Source organism: Micromys minutus (genome assembly GCF_963924665.1).
Source record: "Micromys minutus genome assembly, chromosome: 27".
NCBI lineage: Eukaryota > Metazoa > Chordata > Mammalia > Rodentia > Muridae > Micromys > Micromys minutus.
Genome location: NC_137962.1, coordinates 23512751 through 23522113, shown reverse-complemented (window position 1 = coordinate 23522113; position 9363 = coordinate 23512751).

The following is a 9363-nucleotide window of genomic DNA, read 5'->3' as shown; positions in this document are numbered from 1 at the left end:
GACATTAGTGCATCAACGGTTTGGCCTGACGAGTTCTTTAACAGACAGACAGAGCCTCAAAAGAGACAAGGCTCCTTCCTTTCCCGAGAGAGAAGCCCGGAAACCCCAGGGGATCTATCTTATCGACCAGAGGATAACACCAGCAAGGATGCCCTTGGCTGATGATGTGTGCAGGTCGGAGGCAGGAGTCTGCCTCAGTAATCATTCGGAAGGGACAGAAGGGACGTGTTACCAAGCGTAACTGAGCCACCTGCTGGAGATGTCCGGAAGTGCTTGCTGGGGTCAAACGGAGCCAAGGCAGCCGGAAGCAGAGCCCTGTGGAAGACAGATTGGGTACCAGAACTGCAGCCATAGCAGGGGAAAATTCAGCTCAGTGTTTGTAGAAAGCAATCAATGAGTGTGACTGAAATTGGGAGGTCTTGAGGCTCTTTGGCATCTTTGGTAAAGGCAAGCTGAGCCATCACACAACCACAACTAAATTGGGTGGTCACAGTATCGGGGTGTGTCTTTCAGGGGACCGACTATTACAGTTTACACATTTTGTTGGGTGCTAGAGAGGACTCTCCTTGACTCGTGGGCTCATGGCGTGGAGGTGCGGGAGCACAAGTACACGGAAAACACAGAAACACCGTGGGAGACGGAAGCTACAGCGGCTGCGCCGACTGTCATAAGCAGCGCCCGTAATTAGCCCAAGCAGGTAGATCTGTGATGAATAATGACCGTAGGCGAGCTTGCAAAGACTGGAACACCTCTCTCTCCCCAGGCCAGGAAAACAGGGTCAAATTCCCAAGAAGCCCCACGCACTTCCTCCTGGGCACTGCCTTGGGTCTCTCTCCACCACTGCCCTCAATGTATCACTGTGGATTAATATTTAGCAAATAGCTTGTCTCTCTTCATGGCATTTATGTAGGTGAAGTGATTCAGTGGGCATTTCTTGTAGAGCATTTTGATGTTCAGCGATATAAGACGTGTTTGCTACATGGGATTTTTTATTGACTGTTTAATCATTTTACTAATCCGTCATCTAGCCAGTGGGCAATTGGACTTTGTATCAATGTTTGCGTATTTTAAAGGATGCTGTGACGAGCTGTCTCAGGTGCATCTTCTTGTGCATATTACCTGACAGTACATAGTGCAGAAGTGAAGATCCTGTGTGTTTTTAGTTTTAGTAAACAAGGGTAATAGTTTACAAAGTGGTTGTGTCAATAGACCAGGTAGTGAGAATTTCATGATCCTAAACATAGTCAGTCAAATGTCAGTGTTCTGGGAGAAGAATCTCATGCTTACCATTTGGGCTCTTTAGGTTTGGACGTGTGAAACCTGTCCAGAAACCATCAAATCATCAGCTAAGGAGGGGAGGTAATAGTTCAACATCAACTTAGCTGACAGCACCCAGTATGGATGGATGGATGGATGGATGGATGGATGGATGACTCACCTGATAGTATTCTTGTGCTGTCACACAAAATGGCAAATGTAGATAAGGTTTTATGAAAACATAATACAGTATGGTATAAGAGAAAAGGGGGAATAAAGGGAGATTAAACAAGAAGGGTCGTTAACAAGAGCAAATAAAGGTCAAAGGAGAGTTCGTTTTTTAATTTTCCACTTTAGGTAGTTTTATTCTAGTAGTTTCCATCCCCCCAGGGGCCCTAATAAGGTTATTTTAAAGCACTTGCCTTGTCCCAAGTCTTCTGTTTTCTTTGCAGCTTGGCAACCATATAATATCTTGATTTTAGGCTTCAGCTATTCTCTCTCTTCCCCCAGAGGACAAAAGTATCTTTGTAAGTATACAAAGAGTCCCTCTTTTGTGTATGTATGTAGGATCTATATATCTATGTATCTATGTACATATCTATGTATGTATCTGTGTATCTACCTATCTATGTATCTATCCAACTACGTATCTTTTGATCTATGTATCTGCCTATGTATCTACCTGTGTATCTATGTATCTTTCTCTACAAATGGTCTGTTAAGCTTTCTAAATTTGTCACAAACTTTCTGTATACATTTTTCACATATTTTTTAAATGACTCAATATTTGAATCATTGCAATTTCCCCTAAGTTGCAACCAGTAAGAAACCACAGTATCTGAGTTATTAGCTTCTGTCAGGCAGAATTCCCTAACTCTGTCATTGTCACCCTCTACCTCCCTCATCACTCCTGTGATGGTGGCATTCCCCATCCCTCTGCTTTCTACCTACAAGAGCACCAGACCTGAGGAAAAGATGACCACAGTCACATGACCTCTAAGATAGGAATGCAGACTGGAACATTAATGGACCCACTGGCAGCACTGGGCTTTTGTTCTGAGCGCTTGGCTCTGTCCCACGCTCCTAGGCCTCCTATGTCCTCTCACTCACCGGTTAGGCATTTGTTAAACCAAGCAGACGGATTAATACTTTTAACTTTATTTTGGCTTTCTAAAAACATTTCAAAGGGCAAGGTGACATTTTGGTTTTTTCTTAGCCTAGTGCAGTTCTCTCTGAACGGATCAGACAGCAACAACCTGCTAATCTCCGCAAGCTTGTACCGTCATTCGGTTCTTTGTTTCCGTTCCCCTTCGCATTAGTTATGAAGTAATGAAGCCTAGATCAAGAAGTTTGGTCTCCAGGCAATAGAGAAAACACCAATCACTTTAGTCTTAGGAAGAGCCCTTTGGAAATCCAGTTCTTTAGAAAAGCCTCTGGACTTAGAGAATGAAAAACAAGCGTCTAAACATTCCTCTCGTGTGACCCTGCTGTATGTTCTACTCATGAGATCATAAACACACAAACTACCCTGTAATATTGAATTCAAAGATTCAAGATTGAGTCGATCAATGTTAAAACTTAATTGAGTGCAGCCAAACATTTTATATTTCCTACTTCTTCAAAAAGGAAAAAAAAAAAATGTAAGGCTCTAATTGTCAGGAAAGACAAAGGACACAGAACCATTTCCCACTAAAGGAAGCTGAGGATACTTGAAGACCAAGTTCCAGAATAATTCTAGAATAGATTTTTGAATTACGAAAACCTCTGTAGAAGATACTCTTGAGAAAGTTGGAGCGATCCAGATGAGAACTGAAGATTGGGAATGGACAGTGCATATTGTTAAATAAGATCGACGGGTGTCATAGAAGTAAACTCATAACTGTAAACACTGGAGAGAGGGAGAGGAAAGGACAGATGGGGTATGGTGTGTGTGTGTGTGTAAACAATTGTGACAAGAGACAAATCAAGTGCTAAGCATCAAACAATTGTTTCATTAAATTTTTGTAAAACATTTTACAGTGAAATAATGAAATAGCAAAAAATTAACAGAGAAGCTTCTCCCCTTCTCGCTGCTGCTGAAACCTAGCACATCTCTTCAGTGGCACATGAATCTACCTGTTTCTAATTGTAAATAAATACGACACATTATCCCACATCCACCTTGGCATAAAATAGTTAGGCTTACGTTAGTGCTTGAAATCCAATTTGGATATCAGGTGAATGACTAGGCACACAGTAGGCCTACATAGATCCTGAACTCTTTGCCCTCTGACCTTCCCCAGCAGTTCTCAATTGAACACTGAAGGTACAGACAAACCAGATGGTTTTAGTTGTGGTGTTCAGCAGGTGAATGAAGGAGGGAGTGCGCGGGAACCTGTGAATGGTAGCAGAGAGGTTCATGAATCTTGGCATTCTGATACGGCTTCTCACCATATTGATACATTTCAACATCAGCTGTAAAAGCTGCCAGTGGGACATTGAAAACACCAGGACTGTCTGCTCAACTCCAAGTGTAAAGGCAGAGTGAGAACAATGGCTGAATTCAGAGTTTCCCTGGGAACTAAAGCAACACATTCTTTTGTTCATAAACACACCTCGAGAAGAATTCAGCGACCTCTGGTTCTCTCTCTCCCTCTTTCCTTCTTTTAACCAGTAGAGAGTAGAGGCATTGGCAACACATCTTCTTTTGAACTATGAAGAAAGAATTCTGGGCACTTACTTAAAACATTCTTGAGGTCCCTAGCAGCGTTTCCCAACATGCGTTGTGGGTGTGGCTGGGTCAGAGACCCAGATGAAGACCTTGGTCTCTTTCCACAGCATCAGAAAATGGATTTGAGAGGTGCGGTCATTTTTTAAGATTTATCAATTCAAAAATGTTTTATATGAATGGTTTGCCTGTTTGTATGTCTGTGTACCAAATGCATGCCCAGTGTCTTCAAAGACCCAAGGAGGAGGTTAGATCCTCTGGAACTGGAGTGACAAATGTCGTGAGCCACCATGTGGGTGGGTGCTGGGGGCAGAAAGTTCAACTGTCAGCTTGGGATACAGGGATGTTAAGGGTAAAAAATTTGCCAGATATTGTCATTTTTCTTGGTATTCATGGAGGAAGTCAGCACAAGTTTATTTTAAATTCTAATCTTCACTATTAACGTTTACTGTCAGATGATACATTGCAAATCCCAGAGTAAAGTGTGTGTGTGTGTGTGTGTGTGTGTGTGTGTGTGTGTGTGTGTAAAATCTGTGTTTATAAGAAGCAGTGGTGATTCATACCTTTAATCCCAGCACTCAGGAGGCAGAAGTAGGCTTATCTCTGAGTTTGAAGCCAGTCTGCGCTACAGAGAGAGTTCCAGGACAGCCAGGGCTACACAGAGAAACCCCATCTTGAGGAAAACAACGGAACAAAAGAGAACAGGGAAGCTGGAGAAGCTGGGCCAGCTTCAAGTCAAGCCATTGCAAGTCAGACTTGAGGGGACGCTGTGGAGGTGAGCCCAGATGCAGGGTTGCAAGGGCAGGACTGGAACCAGATGAAGGAATGAGTGGATGCCTGGATGGCAGGTCCAGAGAGATGGACAGCAAGGACCGGTAGATGGTAGTTGACTAGACCACATCCGCAACGGGTATCTAACAGAGCTAGGTGTGGTCCAGAGTTCGCTGCCTGATGCACACACCTGGTGGTCAATGGACAGACCCACAGGGTCCATTTCCATCTCAGGGTTAGGTGTCCATCACTTCATGGAGTGAAAGAGTTACTTACATACAGCCCTTCTTGGTGTGGTGAGTCCAATAAGTTCTTGGGTCTTGCTTTCCTGAGATGATTGTAATATACCCACGGTCAGTTACAGACTCAGTGCCCCATGAGTCTGCAGGGTGGCAGCCTTTTAACTTCCGGGAGTAAGTCACCTGCTTCTTGGTGCTGTGTGGCTGGTGCTAGGAAGATGGTATCATTCCCACGTCTATCTGGATGCAGAGTCATCCACCGTCCCCCAAAACAGAGCAAAAGCTACTAGCAAAATGGAGTCTCTGGAGTAGTGGATCTCATCCCTCCTAACTCGGCGTCTTTTTAATACAGCCCCTCAGGTTGTGGTGACCCAACCCATAAAGTAATTTCCACTGCTAATTTATAACTGTAACTTTGTGACTGAGATGAATCATACTGTAAATGGTTTAGGAGGCAGAGGTTTGCTAAGGGGGTTGCGACCTACAGGTTGAGAACCGCTGTTTCAGGGCAAGACAGAGCATGAAAAGTCCACGTTCTGCGCAGCATGGATTACTGGGAGCAGTGTGCAGCCGGACCTCAACCCCATGCTGCGGCATAGCATTTTAGTCCACACTGTTGCTGAAACTGTGCCAGGCAACGCTTTAAAAGATTTATCCCATTGTTATTTCATTATGTGCATGCATGTGCCTCTGTGTGTGTGAGTGTGTGTGTGAGTGTGTGTGAGTGTGTGTGTGTGAGTGTGTGTGTATTAAGTATGCATGTGAGTGTGTGTGAGTGTGTGCAAGTGTGTGTGTATGTGAGTGTGAGTGTGTGAGTGTGAGTGTGTGAGTGTGTGAGTGTGTGTGTGAGTGTGTGTTTTAGTGTGAGTGTGTAAGTGTGTGTGAGTGTGTGTGTATTAAGTATGCATGCGAGTGTGTGTGAGTGTGTAAGTGTGTGTGTGTCTGTGTGTAAGTGTATGTGTGCACACTTGAGTTCAGGTGCAACTGGAGGCCAGATAAGGGCATCGGATCCCCTCGAAGCTGGAGTGACAAGCAGTCATAAGCTGCTTAGTATCGGTTCTGGGACCTGAACGTAGGTCCTCTGGCAGAGCAACTGGACCCTTAGCTGCCAGGCCGGCTCCTCAGCCCTAACAGTAAGAGGTCTGAACTACATTCCAGGGGTCTTTATGTGTTTGGAAGTCATTTGGTTTGCAGATTCGACATAGCTAGCTCCAGAGCAGACAATATTTAAGAGAAAGTGGTGTGCTACTGTTCACCAGTTGCTAGATTTGCATACGTAAGGCAAATTACTGTGCAGTGGCCTCTGCGGTGTTGTCTAAATACCACATGGCTGCAGGTGACAAATACTCCCCAGATGGCTTTGAGCGTCAGTGAATCTTGGAAGGCATGGGTGTATAGTTACATTTTCCCCCTATCTTTCAAAGTAGTTTTGGTTGCTCTATTAGGAGGATTCTCTAGAGGAACAGATCGTGTGTGTGTGTGTGTGTGTGTGTGTGTGTGTGTGTGTGTGTGTGTGTGTGTGTGTTTCTGTTTGAATTTAAGTCACCTTTAAAATAATAAATTACACCCAAGAACCCGGCAGTTAATTGGTTCTTGAGGCCAGGTAGGGAGGTAGTGGTGGTGGGGGCAGGAAGTGTCGAACATCACAGAGCTCCTCAATCCACAGGTGGCATGCCTCAGTTGTCCTAATCAATCTGGAAGCCCAGAAGCTTCCAGGGGAGTTGCTGGTCTCCAGTCCACATGGGTGGGCTGGTTCCACTCTCACTCAGTGGAGGTATCAGCAGCAATATCCTCAAGAGACCAGAGAGGGAGCATCACTGAGACAGAGGTGGGAGAACGGCCTTCTACTCCACCCCTTCCGCCCGAGTAGAAGGTTACAATCAAGGTAAGACTTCCCACACCAACCAACGCAGCCAGACCAGGTCTCCAGGTGGGACTCCCCGCCCAGGTGATTCTAAGTTGTGGCAAGGTGACATTAAAACCAGCTCTCACGGAAGAGATGAGGATCTGACTGAATTCCCAGATACGCAAATTTAAATCTGTTTCTTTTTTTTTTTAATTAGAAAGAGTTGATGGGATCCCCTCAATCTGAAATGAAAGGACAAGAGACAGGAAAGCTGAGCCGTGTGAAACAGTAAGAAACATTGTTCAACATAGCTACACGAATAAAAATAGAAAGAATTATAAGTTTCGCTGGAAAGAGCAAAAGCGTACAGCAATAATTATAAATCTCACAGCATATAAACATTTCCTCCCACTAAGCTCTCCTCCTCCCCTCCCGTACCTTCGTACATTCCATACATAACCGTCAGCACAAAGTCAGCTTCATACTCATAAAGCATGACATATCCGAGCTCCACTTAACAGGCTGAGGCAGGGGGATTATTCCTCCAAGACTGGTCTGAACTGAGGTCCGAGTCCCAGCCAGGTGATAGCAAGCTCTTGTTGATAAGTCCAGCGAGACAGGCAGACACTGGCAGATCCCTGCAGATTGCTGGCCAGACAGTTGAGCCCAGTGGTTGAGCTCCAGGTTCAGTAAGAGACCCTGTCTCAAAACGGAACCTGGAATGTGACCGAGAAACACGCCTGACATTTAAATGGGTGCATTTGACAGTACTTAAGCTTTATATTCTCATTTTATGGAAAGGGTAGCTGGGCCTTGTTTTGTTTCCCGGGAGAGCTGCGCGGTGGACAGTGTCAGGAAAAGTCATTTCCCTCCCGGTCAGAGGGTAGTAGAACAATGGGGTGTGTATGGTAAAATGGAGTCATTTCAGCATCATTCAGTCATTCCAAAGGTACTCAGCAACAGGGTCTCTTTGGCTAAACTCTCTAGTAGTTCAGCTGCCAAAAGCAGCCCTCGCCTTTACGAGACATGGAATGCAGTCAGAGGACTGTCTAGAGCAGTGGTTTTCCACCTGTGGGTCACAACCCCTTTGGGGTCAAATGGCCATTTCACAGGGGTCACCCGAGACCATCATCAGAAAACACAGATAATTTATATTACGATTCAGAACAGCAGCAAAGTTACCGTTGTAAAGTAGCAATGAAATAATTTTACAGTTCCACTACATGAGGAGCCGTATTAAAGGGTTCCAGCGTCAGGAAGGTTGGGAGCCTCTGTCCTAGAGTTGAAGCTGTCCAGTGGTAAGAAGCCACCCAGCACCAAGTGGACAAACAGGCTGATTGAGAGTCACCTGTCAGCACACAGTCGATTTCAGGTCCTGATGTGTGGCAGTGTCTCCTAAGTCTTCCTCCAGCTCGAACCCAAATCTTCCAGAAAGTCTCCAGAGAATGAGTGCTCTTTTGTTTTTAGTTAAAGACTGCTTCTGGATGTTGGTCCTAATTGATAAAGCAGAAGGCTATGTTCTGCTCTGCGCCTGCCCTTTACCCTCTTTTGATTCCCGTGAGCATTCTGGGTGTGTGGTCAGCCTGCTCAATCCTGGGCTGGGTTTGACTGTTTGGCTTCTGTTGTATGAGCTGCCTGCGTCTCTACGTTCAACCCCCACTGTAGCCGTGATACTAGAGGAGGAGAAGGACATGGGGATCTGTAAAAGTAACTTTCATGCCCCAGATGTCATTGTTGTCTTGGAGGCTTACTGCTAAATAAGCTCACCCCTTCTAGTTCTTTCCGAACTCTGGTTGGCTGGTTCAACTCAGCTGTTCTGGCTCAAAACATCTCCCCAAGAACACAGATTCAAACCGACTTTTCTCAGCTTCTGACTGAACTGCTCTGCCTGGCCTCACACTAACTTTGGCGATCTGTTCTAATCTTCTGGCCTCTTCTCTGGCTCATTCTGTCTTTACATGTGTCTAGGCTATTCTCTCTACAAAACTGTCCAGGTAAAACTGTGTGTTCTCTTTCTCTCTGTCTAACTCTCTTTTCTGTCTCTGTCTCTCTCTGTCTCTCTCTGTCTCTTTCTCTGTCTTTCTCTCTCTATCTCTCTCTCTCTCTCCTATTCCTGTTCTGTTCTCATGAGAATTGGATATGTCCTATCTTTATTTATTCTGTTAAGTCTTTCTCTGATTCCTCACTTTGTCTGTCCCTCAATTAGACATCACTTTCAAACATGGCTGCTTCCTTCTACAAACTAACCTTACTCAAGGGTGTGTCCATATTCCAGTCAGAGGAATTAAAGGTGTGTATTAAGGGCATGTCTGAATTCCAGCAGGATCACGCAGGCCTAGAAGGTCTTTGGATGCAAGCCCTTGCCAGAGCAGCCTTGTTGCTGGATTAAAATTTATCTACAGGGACTTTCCCAGAAATGAAAGGACATTTATGATTGTTATGAACAGGTCTGGGCTCAGACTGACTTGATTTGAAATCATGGTCTTGCCTCTCAATCACTGAGTGGTCTTCTCTGAGCTATTATATTCATCTTCCACCTCCAT